The sequence below is a fragment of the Jaculus jaculus genome, chromosome 6, assembly GCF_020740685.1.
Source record: "Jaculus jaculus isolate mJacJac1 chromosome 6, mJacJac1.mat.Y.cur, whole genome shotgun sequence".
Taxonomy (NCBI): domain Eukaryota; kingdom Metazoa; phylum Chordata; class Mammalia; order Rodentia; family Dipodidae; genus Jaculus; species Jaculus jaculus.
The window spans coordinates 40291245-40309120 of NC_059107.1; the positions used below are offsets into that span (position 1 = coordinate 40291245).

A 17876-nucleotide genomic window follows, 5' to 3' on the forward strand; every position below is an offset into this window, starting at 1 on the left:
ACATCTCCCCAGCCCCAGCTCTGCTGCTCTTGATGGACTATCTGCGCTCTCCCTTCCTGATCTGCCAGCTCTTTGCCCGCCCATCCTCCAGGGCAGGCACCTGAGACCCAGGCATTGTGCCTCCATCCTCCCAGCATCCCAGGTCTTCTCGGGCCCATGTCAGCTGTTTTGTCATCGTGGCCAAAATAATCAAGAATGACAGTAATGAGCACGTGTCTTGACCTTCAGTGACCCCAGCTGGGGCTCTACTGCCATGCTCATCCTGGGACTGATCTCATACTTAAGATCACGGATAAGGGACAGGACGGAGAATCACAGCTGTCTCTCTGAATCTACAGCCCACACATCGGTTCCATCTATGTGACCTGGGATAAGTCACGCATCCTTGCTGAGCCTGTTTTCCTGGGAAATGGCCTGGTGGGGGATAGGTACTAGGGCCACCTAGAACTGAGGGATTTGGGGGTTGTAGGAGTGGAGCTTGGCCTACCCGACCCAGGCTCAAAATGACCAGTCCCCAGGGCCCAATCAGGCCAGCCCTGGATCAGGCCATAAGTGGGAGCAACGGGGAGAGCTGCCTCCCTGTTGGCTTTGTTTATTGTCTGGAAGCTAGGAATATTTTGAATTGTTGTGTTCGGGAAGGAAAAGAAAAATAACCAAATATAAGAAGTCAGCCTCTGAAAGGTCCAGGCAAGAATGCAGATGAATTAGGCCTACTTGGGTATGTCTTGGCAGCTGTGATGTTTTTGGGGGCCCAGCACCTCTAGAGTGTTTATCAGGAGGGTTCCCATGGGTTCAAGCCTCACCAGGGCTACACAGCTAGTATCAGGTAATTAGAAGTACATACTAAAATCCTGTCTCAAAACACCTAAATAAAGTTGGTGTGGTGGCCTTTAATCCCAGCACTCTTCAGGCAGAGGTAGGAGGATGGCCATGAGTTCGAGGCCACCTTGAAATTACATAGTGACTTTCAGGTCACCCTGGACCCTACCTCGAAAAACAACTAAACAAACAAAATTTCTGAGAGAGATACCTAGGCACTGGGATTATTTTTCTACTGTTCTGGATCATTTTTCTGTAGTTCTGCAGTTCAGGATCTCTGCAAGTACTCTTCCACTGAGCTCTACCCTACCCTGCATCAGGATTTCTCCAGCTTTCCAGGTGATCACAGTGGGCCTCCAAAACCGAGAGAGCTGAATCCTAGAGCAGATGTTATCAAATTTGAGCTGACTCAGGAATTCCTGGAGTGCTTGATAAATGGGATTACTGCTCCCCTCCCATCCCTTTCCAATTCAGAAAGCCTGGGTGGGGTCTGGAGCTCTGTTTTTCACACCAGTTCCCCAGTACTGAGGTTATTGGGCCGGGAAGGCCCTGTCTCATTAGATGTTCACCTCCTGTCAGGGGAGCTGTACAGAAATTCCAGATCTTCACCCTACTGTCCAATCTGCATGTTGAGAGCCCTGGCAAACAAGTGGTGCCTTTTCCTCTCAGTGGGCTAGGTCACCCTGGCTCAATCTTACCACAGAAGAAAACTGAGGCTTCGGTATAGAGCCACTGAAGATCTATTCAAATCTTGGACCCAGATCTCTCCGGGGAGGGTGAGCAGAGGAAAGACCTACTGATGGGTCTGAGTGTACCATTCTAAAGATGAGCTCCTTCCCCCTGTGACACAGAGTTATTTTGGGTAGCAAACTGTGGGCAACACCAACTCCATTCATTCAATAGCATTAGGGAGATAGATGGTGCCATAGGTTGGGGGTATTGAGCTGCACTCTATAGGCATAGCCTTGCCCACATGGGGCTGGCAGTCCAGTGTCAGAAACAGATATAAACAGCTTGCTAGATGAACTATGCAATACAGTCAGGTTGGTGGGGGCAGGGCAGGCAGATGGCTGCCTGAAAAGCAGTACTGGAGCCCTTGGAGCTGAGGCCCAAGAGATCAGAAGGAGCCGGTCCTGTGAAGGACTGAGGGACAGGTGCTATGGGCAGTGGGGCAAAGGCCCTGTGGCAGAAGGGCACTGGAGATCTGAGTGCCTAGGAATCGGAGATAGGCGTATGGGAGGGGGGATCACAAAGGCTGCCATGAACATGGAGCGGGCATGGCTGTGTGGGTCTGGGCTTTTCCTTTTGGCTTTTGGTTTCTATAAGGGATTGGTTCTAAGCTCCCCCATCCTGCCCCACAAATACCTTGTGTTCAATGATGCCCAGGTAGTACTTGTTTAGAACCTGGGCACATCCTCCTGAGAGATTTTCAGTCATCCCTAGACTGGCTGGTTGTGTAGAGCCTTTCTCAGACTGTGGGAGGCCTATGGTCCATCTTCAGCATTGCCAAAACAAAAATTATAATAATACCTAATGCAATGTAAATACAATGTAACAGTTGTTCTACTATACTGTTTAAGGAATAATGACAAGGAAAGAATCTGTATATGTTCAGAACAAATGAGACTTCTCTGTTTTTTACTTTTTGTTTTCTTTGAGACAGGTTCTACAGCCTAGACTGACCTTGAACTACTAGATGTAGTCGAGGATGACGTGAAATCTTGCTCCTCCTACCTCTACTTTCAAAATGGTGGGATGAGGTGGGGGAGGGGGTTGTAAAATGGGGTTCTCTGGCATCCTTTCTAGTCAGCCTCCTGCCCACCCGCACGTGGCCCTGGCTCCTAGGCCTCCGCACGCACCTTGTCTGTTTTCCATATAAGTGAGGCCCCAGGGAGTCTGGCCGCTCTCCCTCTGGTGTTCTGAGGCTCCCCGGTGGTTTTGTGCATCCCAGGAGCCCTTTTGCTTGAGCTGCAGTCTCTCTGTCTGCTTCTATTTTCCTGTTGATACAACCAGGACTGTTTCCATTTTTAGCTGTTATAAATTGTGCCACCACTCACATTCTTCAGGACTTCATTTCTCATTACCTGGGCATGGGATTGCTGGCTTATAGGACAGGGGCTCAGCCTTACCCGAAATTTCTAGACGTATCTGTAACTGCTGAGCTGTTTTCCACGGAAGCTGTGCCATTCTGTGCGCTCAGCTGGGAGTGAAGACGGGCTGGGGGTGGGAGGAGGCAAAGAGGGGGTGGTTGCTGCAGTTCCCAGACACCCTGAGCCCAGTCGCCCTGTCGCCCTGGCCTAGCAGGTCTGTCTCTGACACTTTCCCTGTCTGGCTCTAGGGCCAGTTTTTGTGTTTGTTTGTTTCTTCTTCTTCTTTCTTTCTGCTGTTCCTACTGAGAGATGAGGAAGTGAAGCTCAGGGACTTGCCCCCTCTGACCACATCCGGCAGTGGTTTCCCAAGCTCCTCTGCGCTGGCCCCATGCTGGGTACTGCTAGGGAGCCTGCCTCCTGGGTCCTTCTGCCTGGGGCCCCAGGTCTGGCTAAGACCCAGGCTGCAGGAGGTCAGTGGGCAACATGCTTTTCTTTGGAGGAAACCTAAGAAGACCAGAAAGCAGGATGGCCCAGGCACACAGGTGTGGGGAGGGCTGGTGGGTGCTTCATGTGCCAAAAGGCGGATGGTGCCAGAGACTATGCAGAAAAACTTCCCATAAGTCATCTCCACTCGACCCTCATGACGATCTGGGGTGCAGGGATTAGGTTTAATCTGGGTATACAGGTCAGGACAGGGAGGCACAGAGAGGTATGTTCTTTGTTCTCTGTAGGTCACACAGCCCATGGGGGAATGAAGCTACTGGCTGCAAGCAGACAGGAAGTGGGGTAAGCAGGAAGCAGATCCTTGAAGGCTTGGTGCTTTTAACGAGACTCTGTGGTGCGGTCATTGATACATGTCCAGAGATGTGGACATGGATTGTGCCCAGGAGAAAGTAACAGGGACAAGAAGAGACTGGCTGGATAGACCTCTATGTTCGACAGAGTTGTCAAGTGCCCTCCCCAAGCTGTCCAGATGGCCCAGTGTGCCACATTTGCTGTGGCATTGCAACAACTCTTGTTTGTGGCCTGCTGGATGAGACAGACACTCACTTGGCAAGGGTCAGGAAGTTTGCTCAAAGTTCTGGATCGATTTTATGTCACTATTGAAGGATGCTAATAACCACACTATCAGTAGCCTTTAAAATTCTCATTCACAGTCTGGCATTGGTGACACATGCCTTTAATCCCAGCACTCAGGAGGCAAAGGTAGGAGGATCACCATGAGTTCGAGGACACCCTGAGACTACATAGTGAATTCTAGGTCAGCCTGGGCTAGAGTGAAACCCTACCTTGATAAATAAATAAATAAATAACCAATGTCTCACTGGACCCATGAGGAGTGAGAGGCTGCAGACTGAAGCATGATACCTGGATAGGCCCTGTGTACATCCTGTAGTAAGTCTGCCCAACATTGATTTTCATTCCTGAAATGAGAGGAGTTAGTCCCAGTGGAATTTCAGCCAGTCCAGTGTTTGGCTCCAGGAGGGGACTTCTGCCGGGCTTTCCTTGAAGTTCCTCCTAGGTGCCAGTGTTTTCATTGCCCTGGTGGCTTTCTTCGATGTGTCTAGCTCCTGCCCTGCCCCAGAGCTGGGTCTTGTCAGCTCTTTGCTGCCAAGGAGCACCCTGGTAACTAGTGCCTCTAAGAGCCCATATCCCCTACGTTTGGAGTAATGGATGGCCTTTAGTCCCAGGGAAATGTAGACAGTGGGTGATGGGCCAGCAGGTAACCTCCATTCTTCAGTTTTTAAGCGAAATTAGGTTTTCCTTTTTTGGGGGGGGGTTCCTTTTTTTAATAACTTTTTAAATTTTCGTTTATTTATTTGAGAGTGACAGGCAAAGAGGCAGAGAGAGAGAGAGAGAGAGAGAGAGAGAGAGAGAGAGAGAGGGAATGGGCACACCAGGGCCTCCAGCCACTGCAAACAAAGTCCAGACACATGTGCCCCCTTGTGCATCTGGCTTATGTGGGTCCTAGGGAATGGAGCCTCGAACTGGGGTCCTTAGGCTTCACAGGCAAGTGCTTAACCACTAAGCTATCTCTCCAGTGCCCCTCCCCTTTTAAAGACATAGTTTATCGCTCAGGCTGACCTGGAACTCACCATAGCAATCCTCCTGCCTCAGCTAACTGAGTGCTGGGATTATAGGCTGAGCAATCACTACTGACTTCTTTCTAATTATTTTTGTTAAAGAGACAGGGTGTCCCTATGTTGTTAAGCTGGTCCCAAACTCCAGTGCTCAAGTGACCCTCTTGTCCAAGCCTCAGAGCAACTGGGGTGAGTGTGGAAATGCATTATATTTTTGGTTTTTGGAGGCAGGATCTCTCTTTAGCCCAGGCTGACCTGGAATTCGCTAGTCTCAGGGTGGCCTCCAACTCACAACAATCCTCCTACCTCACTCAGCCTCCCAAGTGCCAGGATTAAAGGTGTGCACCAGCACACCTGGCTCTCCTAAATATTCATTCATGGCAGTTAACACGGTGAAGCTGAATGGTGTAAAAGCAGTACATCCGGGAGCTGGACTCAGTGCAAGACCCTCCAACCGGCAGTCTCGCGTGCTGAGTGCCTGCTTGGACACTGGCCATACCCCTAGCCTGGGGTTCTTTATCAGCCATCACCCATTCTCCCAAAGCCCCCCAGACCCAGATGATTCCAGCCTGTGACTTGCCACTTAACTGTCTCTGAATAAGTTACTTATTTTCTCTGTGTTTCAGTTTTTCTTTCTTTAAAATGGGGAAAGATAGGAGAGCTAACCCCACGAGGTGTTCTGAGACTAGATGGAGGAGCCTAGTTATACATATTGAATTATACGTGCTATATAAAAGCATGTTAATTACAATAAATGCAGCTAGCTTGGTGGTCCACGGACACTTTCCTGTGGTCCCAGGTACCCAGGAGGCTCTGAGGTAGAAGGATCATTGGAGCCCGAGAGTTAGGTGCCAGCCTAGGCAGAGAGATCCCCATGTCACAATAGAAATCAATGCAAGCGGCATTTGTGGAGTACCTCCTGTGTGCCAGAGGCCTTTGAAAAGACTCCTGGGCTTGATGGTGGTACAGGGACCAGATCACATCCCCCTGAGGGAGCTAATACTAGAGGAGGAAGACAGATGGGTGTCCAAGCCTTGTCCTCTGTCCTGCACAGTGATCACCTGTGTTACACTATGTTGGTCTACCTAATAGGCTGTTCCAGAGATCTTTCCAAATTTCAGTCCCAGAGTTGCCATTTCCCTGTACCCTCCACTGCCTTGGCTCTCTAGGCTCTCAGCACAGTCCTGTGACATTTTGCCTTCAGTGCAGCTTCCTGTGCTGCTGCCCAATGGCCTTTGGCTTCCTTAAGTCTCCCCTTGGTTTAAACTTCAGCCACTTCCCCACTCTGTGACCTGCCCCTTGGCCTCAGCCCTTGTGGTCTGGCTGTGAAACATGCTCAGGGTGTTTGGGGAGTTGTGGATGGTTATTTAAAATATTTTGTTTGGGCTGGAGAGATGACTTGGCAGTTAAGGCATTTGCCTGTGAAGCCAAAGGACCCAGGTTCAATTCCCCAGTACTCACGTAAGCCAGATGCACAAGGTGGTGCCTGAGTCTGGAGTTCATTTGCAGTGGCTGGAGGCCCTGGCACACCCATTTTTTATATCTGTCTTTCTCTCTCAATCTATCTCAAATGAATGTATAAAACATTTTAAAATGTTTTAAACCTGGACCATCAAGCTTTGCATGAAAGCACCTCTAACTGCTGAGCCATCTCTACAGCCCTGTGGGTGGTTATTTATTTACTTATAGTTGAGATAGGGTGTCTCTATAGTCCAGGCTGACCTTGAACTCTGATCCTCCTGCCTCCGCCTCCTAAGGATTAGGGTTACAGGTATGTGCCACTGTCTGGGGCCCCTTCTCGCTTCTGGCCTCAGTTTTCTCATCTACAAAATGGGTGCCATTTCTCTGCTTCTAAAAGAAGAAGCAGAAACACTGGCATTTTGGAGGGGGGAGGCAACATTGGTCTTGGGTGTGTACCTGGGGCCACATCCTGGGTGGATGCAGGCAGGCAAGGAAGGGCAATGGTTAGGAGAGGCTACTGGAGAGCCTGGTGCAAGGACAGATTAGAGCCCAGTGCCTGGGAGTCTGGGTGAGGATGATGCTAGAGTGGTTGGAAGCTTCTCTTGATACTTGTCTGAGTACTAGGGCCCGCCACCGGGTTGCCCCTGAGGAGGCTGTTAGGTACATACCCTCAGGCAATGGGTCTAGGCTGGGCCAGGCCTAAAGAAGACAAAGGCCTGCTGTGCGGTGGCCTTCTGGTATTTCTGCTTAATTTTCTGTTCAAGAGGTAGAAGGATCGTTCGCTCTGCACAACAGCCTGGTAGGTGCAGAGAAGGCAACGAGAGCTAAGGGAAGGCTGGAGCTCAGAGAGGGGAAGGCCTTTCTGGAGGTCACACAGCAACACCTCCGGCTCAGCGAGACTGTGGGTATGGAAAATGGTCTCTCGGACTCCGCTTATTCAAATAAGGGCAAGAATAATGGCACACTCCCCATCTCCATTTAAAAATAGTCTCATTTGCTGACACTCGCTTGGCACTTCCTAGGTGCTTGGTGCTGTGTTAACCTTGGGTCCTTCCTGCTACCAGTCAGTAGAGCTAAGTTCCACTATTTTTATTTCTGTTTTACAGATGAGGAAACCAAGACACGAGAAAGTCTGAGTAATTTGCCCAAGGTCACGCAGCCACCACAAAGTCAGGGGCTCTCCACTGACAGTCTTGGGTGGCCTTGGAGCTACCTAGGACTTGGTTACTGTGCCTATTTTTAAAGGTGCACAGGCAGAACACGAACCCAGGCCTCATCACAAGAGTCAGGTGACGGGTGACGGCACAGTGGGTTGTTAGCCGAGGGAATGAGGTAAGGGTCAGCAACTGTCAATTCTCATCGCCGGGCTGTAGGGGCCTTGGCAGGACCTTGTACCGTTTGGTACCAGCGTTTCGATGGAGTCAATGCTCGTCGCGTCGTGTGAGGGTGCGCGCGCGCGCTCCGCGAGGCGAGCCCAGGCTCTTTGTGTGTCCGAGCCCGTGCGCGTGCGTGCATACGTGTGCGCGTGTGTGTGCGCGCGTGCGCGCGCGTGTGTGTGTGTGTGTGTGCGCGCGTGTGTGTGTGTCCGCGCGTGGGCGGAGCTGAGTACCCAGGCTCCGCCCCGCCCCCCGCCCCCAGCCCGGCCAAGCTGGTATTTTTCCACCCAGCAGGATGGGTGATGCTGAGAGCTGCCTGTTCAGACAACAGACACGCGAGGTCAGGAAGAAGCTGCTTATAAATTACCGCTTCCTCTGCGCCGCCGCCAGCGCCAGCCTCACGGCCCCGGCCACAGCCACGCTCCTCTGCCCAAGCCGAGCCGCGAGCCCCGGGACCTCCGAGCCTGAGACGCTCCAGGAGTCCGTGCCGAGCGCACCCGCCACGGGCCCGACGCAGCCGAGCCCCGCGCAGCCGGGCGGGTTCCGTGCCGCGGCCACTCAGGTACAGAGCGCCGCGCGGCTGCCGCCCTTCCCCGGGCAGCGCGGCGGACGCGGGTCCCGGCCTCCCCGCCCTGTTCTGCGTGCTCCGGTGGCCCTTTCATTAGCGAGGGAGGGTCTCTGGCTCAGCCCCGCAGACGGCGGTGTTATTGTTTCCCGGGCGTAGGTACTCGAGCTGCTGGTGCCTGGGCAGGTGAGCGTGTGTGTGTGTGTGTGTGTGTGTGTGTGTGCGCGCGCGCGCGTGTGTGTGTGCGCCCCCGCGCGCGTGTCACAATCATTGGGTGTATCCATGCTTCGGAGGGTGGCTGTTTCTCCATACCCGGCAGCCAACGTGCACATGTGCGCCTCAGGGTAGATGGTGTCTCTGTGTCCTGGGCTGTGTGTTTGTGTGTGTGCCATACCTGGATATGGTGTGGTTGTGTCCTTGGGTCTCTCCATGATGTGTGCACTTGTGTGTGTCTTGCCTGTGAACCTGTGCTTGAATGCCTGGATTCCTGACTGTGGTGTGGGCACGTGTGTGGCCCCGAGTATGGCTGTATCTCAGGGTTTCTGGTTGTGGACAACCTGGGCGTCTTCTGCAGTGCCTGAGAGGGCATCCCCAGCGCCCAGAGAGGGTCGCATGGCCAGTACTGGTTGTTCAAAGCCTGGGGGAGAGGTGATAAGGGGGCATGGCTTCAAGCGCTGCCTGTGTGTGACATGGAGGTGGTAATGTGGGCTGAGGCTGGAAGGGACCCGGCAATGGCCAGTGGGCATGATCCCTGGGATACATCTTCCTCTTGACTTCTCCCCTTCTTTCTGTGGGTTCCTCTTTCAGACTGGAGGTTCTCATCCCCTCCCACCAGGGGAGGCCGTGTCATCTCCTATCGTCCCAAAGCCCCCAGCCTAGAGGAACCTGGCTACAAAGGGAGCTGCCAGCCGTCCTTCCTGGCTCTGGGAGGGAGGCGTGTGTGTTCAGCAGGGCCACCAGTCTGGCTATTTTGGTCATTGCCAGGCTTCTGCCAGATACTAGCCTCCCCCAGAACCAGCCCAAAAGGCTTGGGAGGCAGCCTGGGCCCCCGCTTCCTGCCCAGGGAAATAAATCACCTCTGTGACTGCCCAGGCTCTTGGAGGGAGGGTCTTGGGACTGAGGTTCAGTGGCGTGTGCCTCCATTTAGATTTTAATAAATGGCCCCTGATTTGGCACAGCTGGCATTCAAATAAATGTCATGGAGGAATTTTTTTTTAAATTAAAAGAAAAAATTTTTTTTTGTTGTTAGCTGGGAGGGAGGGGATTTCATCCAGAGCCTCTAAGCCAGAAGGAGTTTATTTTTATGAGAGAGCGGGTGAGTGCTTAGCAACCTCACGCCTGCTTCCTTCTCAACCAGGGAGTCATTGGAGAGTGAGGGGTGTGGGGAAGATGTTTTGTCAAGATGGTGGTGGGAGAGGGCCTGGGGCACTGGCAGAGAACCCACGATGTCACAGTTGCCGGAGGATGTCTTAAACTTGGCCTCAGCCTCACAGTTGACATTGGGCATTTGTTTCTTTGCCTCAGTTTCCTCCTCTGTAAAACAGGTGGAGCAAACTGACCACTGGGCATGTAAACCAGGGACTCAAGAGCCAGGAGCTTGTCCTGTCTTCATGGTGACCTTGAGTAGTTCTTTGAGTATGAGCTTGGCTGTCCAGGCAGCAAGGACGTCAAGGCCAGCCTCGCCTTGTCCTTGAGGAGATTGAGGGAGATGAGGCTGAATAAGCTTGCCGTAAGCTGTAAAGCTGGGTTCAGCTCTAGAGCTACAGATTAGAGGGTGTCACGAGGTCCCAGGTCGTTGTGGTATGCAGCAAGGACCACAGCGCAGCCTTTGTCCTTTGGGGATATCCCTGTACTCCCCATGGTACAGATGCAGTCATTCTCTTCTCTCTACATCTGTCATGATTGGGCTACATCTGCTTGGCAGCGTCTGAAGAGTGCCCATTCCACAGATGAGCCAACTGAGCCGCGCCTAAAACCCTGTCGCAATTGCAAACTACAGAATTGGGTTTCCCAAAGCCTTACTACAGCGAGCTATGAGTTCTGGCTACATGTAGCTTTGACCACAGATTTGCTGGGGAGATAAAGGTGGACCAGAGTCAAAGAAAATGAAGAAGGAGGTGCTCCCATCCTGAGTTGGAGGCTTAGCAAACGGGGTTCCAGTGCTTTCTATTCCCTCTTTCTTTTTGCTTTCCCAGGGGACTGCCACCATTCCTGAAGCAGCTGTTGCCTCACCCCCCCCCATCCCCGACACACACGAGGCAGCCTGGGCCCTGGGTACCCTTTCAAAAATTATTGACAAGGGATGGAGAGATGGCTCAGCAGTTAAGCACTTGCCTGCAAAATCTAACGATCCAAGTTCGATTCCCCAGTACCCATGTAAAGCCAGATACACAAAGTGGTGCTCACATCTGGAGTTCATTTGCATGGCTGGAGGCCCAGGTGTGCCCATTTTCTCTCTTTCTGTCTACTTGTAAATAAATAAAATATTAAAAATAAAAAATTACTGATAATTTTTATACATGTGTATATACATTTTGATCATCATCCCCTCCTATTACCTTCTCTTGTTCTCTCTCCCAATGAACCTTTCTAACTAGTCCCTCTTCTACTTTGATGTTTTTTTTTTCCCTGTGTGCTTTTGTGTGTGTGCCCATCCCACTGAGTTTAATTAGGGTTGTTTGTGTGATTATGGGTGGGGGATTATTTACCAAAGCATATGTAATTTATCAGTGTATCAGTGGCTATACCACTGAGGAAAATGTCCCCCCACCTCGTCCTGGTTCTTTTCTTTCTTTCTTTCTTTTTTTTTTTTTTTTTTGGTTTGGTTTTGGCTTTTCGAGGTAGGGTCTCACTGTAGCCCAGGCTGACCTGGAATTCACTATGTAGTCTCAGGGTGGCCTTGAACTCACAGTGATCCTCCTACCTCTGCCTCCCAAATGCTGGGATTAAAGGTGTGCACCACCACGCCTGGGTTCATCCTGTTTTTTAACCCCAATTTGCCACAGATTTGGGTAGCTGTACTTTGAAAGTTTTCAAAGGTCAGGAATGATAAGGCACTTGTGAGTTACTAAGCACATTCCTGGACACCGGAAGGAGCAGTAAATTACAAGCACTCACAGGCATGCTCCCAGGCCCTGCTCTGGGCGGCGCACACACCAGGCTTCCCCACCTTCACTGTGGGCCGTGGGCGAGAGTCGGCATCTTTGGGGCTGCAGCTTGTTTTCTGGTGTTTGTCACCAAAGAGGGTGTTTGAATTTATGGACTGTGGGGAGGAGCTGTGGATCTGGAAATGTCCTGGGTCATCTTTGAGTAAGAGTAACCTGGGGCTGGTACTGGATTTAGAGTAGAAAGTTAGCTTTGGGGAAGCTTATTAGCCTGGAGGAAGAGCTGAGTGTGACCATTGCCATCCATGGGATGCCATGAGGAAGACCCAGGAATGAGTGAGTGAATACTTGGCGAGGTGGAGGCAAAAGCAAAGTGATGTAGAGTGGCTGTCTTGTGTGGTACACCTTCCAGGCACAGACGTAGCAGATGCTCAGTGGCATGAAGTAGCCATGTGTGTTTGTAGGCATGTCCCCCCAGACCTCAGCTGGATAGAGGAGCAGAGGCCAAGTTGGATCTAGTAAGAGCAGGTGTTAGAGGGTCATGAGTTCTGAGCAAGTGGGCATAGGGCTTTAGAGGACAGGGAGCAGGGAGAGAAATGGGATCCGACAGAGTCTGGGTGCGGTAGTGTAAGGAACCAGTCAAGGCTGACACCTAGTAGACCCCTGAACATGATCAAGGAACTAGGCTGGGCTCCAGGAGACTGAGGGTGGCCAATCACCCACCGTTGGGTAGGGCACAAAGCATTTTCTGTGCCAGTGAACCTGGCCTGGAGCTCTTTGTGTAAACATGGGGTGAAGCCTGGACATGCTGATTAACAGGTACCAGGCCATTAACTTGTTGGCTTCCGCCTCCTGAGCACGCAGACGTGGCGTCGTGAGGGTGAGTTATGGGCAGGGCTGCGGGCTTTCTTTTCCCACTATTCCTGCTCACAGGATTCTTTTGGAACCTGACCTGAAGCTGAAGCTAAGTCGAGGGCTTAGGGTTGGGGGTGGGGTGGGGAAGACAGCAGGTAAGAATTGCTTGCCATTTTTGTTCTTCTTTTTAATATTTTATTTGCAAGGAGAGAGAGAGAGAGAGAGAGAGAGAGAGAGAGAGAGAGAGAGATGGATTGATTGAGAATGGGCATGCCTGAGCATCTAGGCACTGCAAACAAGCTCCAGATGCTTGTGTCACTTTGTGCATCTGGCTGTACGTGGGTCCTAGGGAATCAAACCTGGGTTGTTAGGCTTTGCAGGCAAGCACCTTAACCACTGAGCCATCTATCCTGTCCCATTTTTCTTCTTTGGTGTTTTGGGGGTGGGAGGGGGTTTGAGATACAGTCTTATTCTGTAGTTCAGACTCATCTGAAACTCTGTAGCCCAGGCTGGCTTTGAACTCACAGCAGACCTTTGCCTTGGTCTCCTGAGAATGTTCCACCATGCTTAGTTAGGAATTGCTTTTCTGCTTCTAAGACACAAACTGCCCAAAGCAAATAACGGGTCTAGATAGACTTGCCTGGGACAAGCCCGAGGGTGGCCTGTACCCATAGTCTGCCTGTAGGCAAGTAATCTACCATTGAGATACAATCTTCAGACTTCCCTAACTCTTCCCATAGGTGGGTGGGGCCTCACTCTTGCCCAGGCTGACCTAGAACTCATTCTGTAGCCACAGGCTGGTCTTCAACTCAAAGTTATCCTCCTATCTCAGCCTCCTTGGGTGCTGAGACTTAAAAGCATATGTCACCTAGCTCCAGACCTCCTCACCTCTTAAGATGACCACTTCATGATTTCTCTCCCCATGAGTTAGTTTTGCTAGGTCTGGAACCACCAAATATAAATAGACATGCGCCTAGTATCATGGTTTATGCCTGTAATCCCAGCATTTGAGTGGTACAGGCCAGAGGATCTCTGCAGATTTGAGGCTGGTCTCGGTTACATAACAAGACTATCTGTCACAAAACAAAACAACAAAATAAAGCAACCCAGGCTAGAGGTGTAGATCAGTACTTGCCTAGCATGCATGCACAAGCCCTGGGTTGGAGCCCAGTGAGTACTGCCTAAACCAGGCATGGAAGCACGTGTCTGTACTGCCAACATTTAGAAGGTTGAGGCAGGAGGATCAAGAGTTTAAGTTAAGCAGGGCATGGTGGCGCATGCCTTTAATCCCAGCACTTAGGAGGCAGAGGTAGGAAAATTACTGTGAGTTCGAGGCCACCCTGAGACTCCAAAGTGAATTCCAGGTTAGCCTGGGTTAGAGTGAGACCCTACCTTGAAAAACAAAAACAACAGAAAACAGCCCAAGATTCACTTTTACAGTACAAAAATAATGTATCTCAAGAAATCCAAAACTTTTACAGACTAAAAAGTGATCCTTTCAGTTCATTGAAAAGTATACAGGCTAGGGTGTGGGGTGTGCGGCTCAGCAGTAGTATATGTTCTTCCTGTGTGTGAGGCCCTGGATTCCATCCCTACAAAACAAATACCCTTAAGGCTGTGTGTTCCCCTCCACACACAGCCTTAGCCAAATCCCTCAGGTGTTCTCAGGGATCTAGACCTATTTTTTATCACTTTCTGGATCTGTTTTCTTTTTAGTTTTGATTTTCCCATTGACGCAGGGGTTGTTTAGGATTTGCTCAGCAACCTAGCACTGGTTTGGTTTTGTTTTTAACAAAAACAGCCTCATACTGTTCTTGGTTCTGCCACTTTGTCTGGTAAGACAACAGACCATTGTGGACCTGATGCTTAGTAGAATGCACTGAGCTACCAGCCCACTGGGCATAGCCAGCCTTGCCTTTGGGAGCCTCTAACTTCTTTGTCCTACCTAACAACCCAGGCTGCAGCTTTGAACTTGTCCAAAGGAGGACAGGGGTGCAGCCTGAACCTCTTCAATGATAGGCAAATTAATTTCATTGTTGTTGCTGTTGTTTTTTTGAGGTAGGTTCTCACTCGAGCCCTGGAATTCACTATGTAGTCTCAGGGTGGCCTCGAACTTATGACCATACTCCTACCTTTGCCTCCCAAGTGCTGGGATTAAAGGTGTGTACCACCACATCCGGCTTAAATATTATATTGATTTGAGGGGGCGGCAGAGAAAGAGGCTAGAACCTCCAGCCACTGCAAATGAACTCCAGACACCCGTACCTCCTTGTACATCTGGCTTATGTGGGTCCTGGGGAATTGAACGTAGGTCCTTCGGCTTCACAGGCAAGCACCTTAACCACTAAGCCATCTCTGTAGCCCTAAATAAAAACAAATTTTAATTGATTAATTTTTTTACTGATTTAGGATTGGGCCAGAACTTTTCGGTTCAAGCAGTCCCTCTGCCTCAGCTGCTGGGTGGCTGAGACTGCAGGTGTTGTTTACTAGTTGTACTACCAACGGTTACTGAACACCTACTGTGTGCTGGGCCAGGAGGGGTAGAGGGACAGATACACATAAAACAGCCCCTTGGGTTGGTTAGTTCACAGTCACAGAGTAGAGGAGGGAAGATCAGCATTGGAGAGGAAAAGATAGATACATATTAAGAGATTAGTGCATAATCCCAAATCCTTTGTGCTAAGGACAGACACACGGGAGCTTATTGCATTGTGCGGAAGAGTGGTCCATTGGCAAAGGAATGTGGGGTCATCCCGCCAGCCTTCCCTTCCCATTCAGATGAGGTCTGTGTGAGGTGTTTATCAGTTCAGAAAACACTTCATCAGGGATACCTTCCAATGAGTTGTTGGCCAGGGAGGTCCCTGATGCTCCCCCAAACATTACAGGCCATTGCCAAGGTTCTTGGGTTTCCCACCAGGAATAGATGGTAAGACCCTGTTACTGAAGACTCCACATGCTTGTGCTGCAGAGATGGCTTAGTGGTTAAGGTGCTTGCCTGTGAAGCCGAAGGACCTAGGTTCAATTCCCCAGGACCCACATAAGCCAGATGTACAAGGGGGTACATGTGTCTGGAGTTCATTTGCAGTGGCTGGAGGTTCTAGCCTCTTTCTCTGCCGCCCCCCTCAAATCAATGAGAAATCCTGCTGGAGCTGAGTTGAAAACCTCCTCCGTGTAGACCAGCTCACAGAAAGCTGGAAAAAGCTACGCTGTATGCAGCTCCATGGGAGAGAGAGGTCATCAGTGGAGATAAACAGCAGTGGACACCTTAAGCCTTAAATTGGGCCATCCAGGCCAATGAGCTGACAAGTACAGTAGTGGCATGTCTATTATGGGGGAAACCAATGGGAGGGAATACATGCCTGATACTGAAAATCTGTAAGTGGGGATGTCATGAGCCCTAGGGATGTAATGCCTGCTGGTGTCTGGCTAAATGCATATATTATGCTCACCAACTTCCTGGCAGGCACTTTTCTTCATGTTCATACCCATATATAAATGCTGCTCTCACTTTTGGTTAGAGAAGCTTCTCTTTTCAGATGGCGGTGACCTCTGGGATGACTCAAAAAACACCATAGTGCTGAGAAGAAGTGGTAGAGGAATGCCCAGTACTAAACATCTCTATCACACCTTCCAAGCTCAGGGTCCATTACGAAAGAAGTGGCAGAAAGAATTTAAGAGACAAAGGAAGGGTGGGACTCTTTACATTGCCCTCCTTTAGACACAAAATGGCCTGGATATCCATGACCTCACAGTGCCTGACACTACCTACACAAGACATAGGAGGAAAAAATGATGACATCAAAATTAAAAGGAAGCCGGGTGTGGTGGCACACACCTTTAATCCCAGCACTCGGGAGGCAGAGGTAGGAGGACTGCCATGAGTTCGAGGCCACCCCGAGAATACATAGTGAATTCCAGGTCAGCCTGAGCTAGATTGAGACCTCTACCTTGAAAAACCAAAAAAATGTAAAAGAAAGTGACTGAGGGGGAAGGGATATATGATAGAGAGCAGAGTTGTGAAGGGCAAAGTGAAAAGGGGAGGGAATTACGGTTTATTGTCTGTAATTATGGAAGTTGTGAATAATAAAAAATTAAAATAAAAAAAATAAAATAAGAAGACAGTCCATCAAAGGAACTATTGTTCCAACAAGGGTGTCCCTACCCCGTGCTGCACCCACCACTATGATTATGTAAAATTCCCTTTTTATGAGGTGATTTGGGGACATTGTCAAAGTCAATGTGGCAACCTTTCTTTTCTGGATGTTGGGGATGAACCCCAGGGAAAGCCTTCTGTTCATAGGCAGGTGTTCTACCATTGAGTTGCACCCCAGCCTTTTGTGATAATTAGTCACAAGGTGACTTGCCCCCATGTGGTGTGCCCGCCTTTCATCCCAGAGCCCAGGAGGCAGAGGTAGGAGGATAGCTGAGTCTGAGGCCTCCCTGAGATTATGCTTGTGCTAGAGTGAGACACTATGCCAAAAAAGCAAAAAAGAAAGAAAAACAGAAATCTATTTTCTTTACTAGTGAAAAACTCCAACAGATTAATAAGAACTAATCATGCCAAATATTAGTATCCAAAGATGGGATTTTGCAGAAATGATTATATAAAATATAGCAGCCAATTTCAGTTTACTGTGTTCTGTGACAACGTACATATTATTTAACTAGGATTCTAGTATTTTCTTTTTCCTTGGATGATTTTTATAAAAAGTCTTGATTTTTTTTTTCTTTTTCAGAGGCAGAATTTCATTCTAGCCCAGGCTAGCCTGAAACTCACTTTGTAGCCCAGGCTAGCCTTAAACTCCTGTAGATCCTTCAGCCTTAGCTTCCTGAGTGCTGGGATTACAGGCGTGAGCCACCACATCTGGCTTCACTTTAGTTTTCAGTTTTTTCTTATTTTTATTTTTTATTGGCTATATACTCTCAGGGTGGCCCTAACTCACAGCACTTCTCCTGCCTCTGCCTCCTAAGTGCTGGGATTAAAGGTGTGTGTCACCACGCCTAGGCAGTTTTCAGTTTTGGTGATGGTGTTCATAGTCTCAGGTCTTGGGATTTTATCACAGCTGCTAGGAAAGGGATATATAGTGAGGTTTCTTGGGCTGGAGAAATGGCTCTGTGGTTAAGGCACTTGCCTGCAAAGCCTAAGGGCTTGGGTTTGGTTCCCCAGAATCCACATAAAGCCAGATGCACAAAGTAGCACGTGGATCTGGAACTTGGTTGCGGTGGCTAGAGGCCCTGGTGCGCTGGAATGGGACAGTTCTGAGGGCTTTGCCTTCCTGCCCGGGTCTAATTGACCTGCATTCCCCAGATGGCACCTGCTGTCACTTCTGCAGGTAGATGTCATCAAGCCTGTTCACCAGCCACCATGCCTCCTGGTTACCTCTCGGCACCATCCAGGCACCAACCGTGAGCATGCTGCTTTCCTACTCAGGAGCCTCTGATGGCTGCCTAGTGCTTTGTGAAGTCAGGCCCAAGCGCTAAGAAAGTTTAGTGTTAGAAACTTCTCACCATTGGGCTCACAGTTT

General features: G+C 50.0%; 1 protein-coding gene across 2 annotated transcripts in view; it reads left to right on the forward strand.

The window, feature by feature from the left end:
• The first annotated feature begins 8117 nt into the window (after positions 1–8117).
• The window catches only part of Slc6a6 (solute carrier family 6 member 6), an 88893-nt gene continuing 79134 nt past the window's right edge, over positions 8118–17876 (forward strand). Inside the window, exon 1 of one of the 2 annotated variants that reach the window (XM_045151566.1) lies at positions 8118–8389. The gene's annotated coding sequence lies outside the window, so the exon portion shown is untranslated. Of the gene's footprint in view, positions 8390–8527; positions 8579–17876 lie in introns of those variants that run through there. The other variant, XM_045151567.1, reaches the window with a different exon arrangement.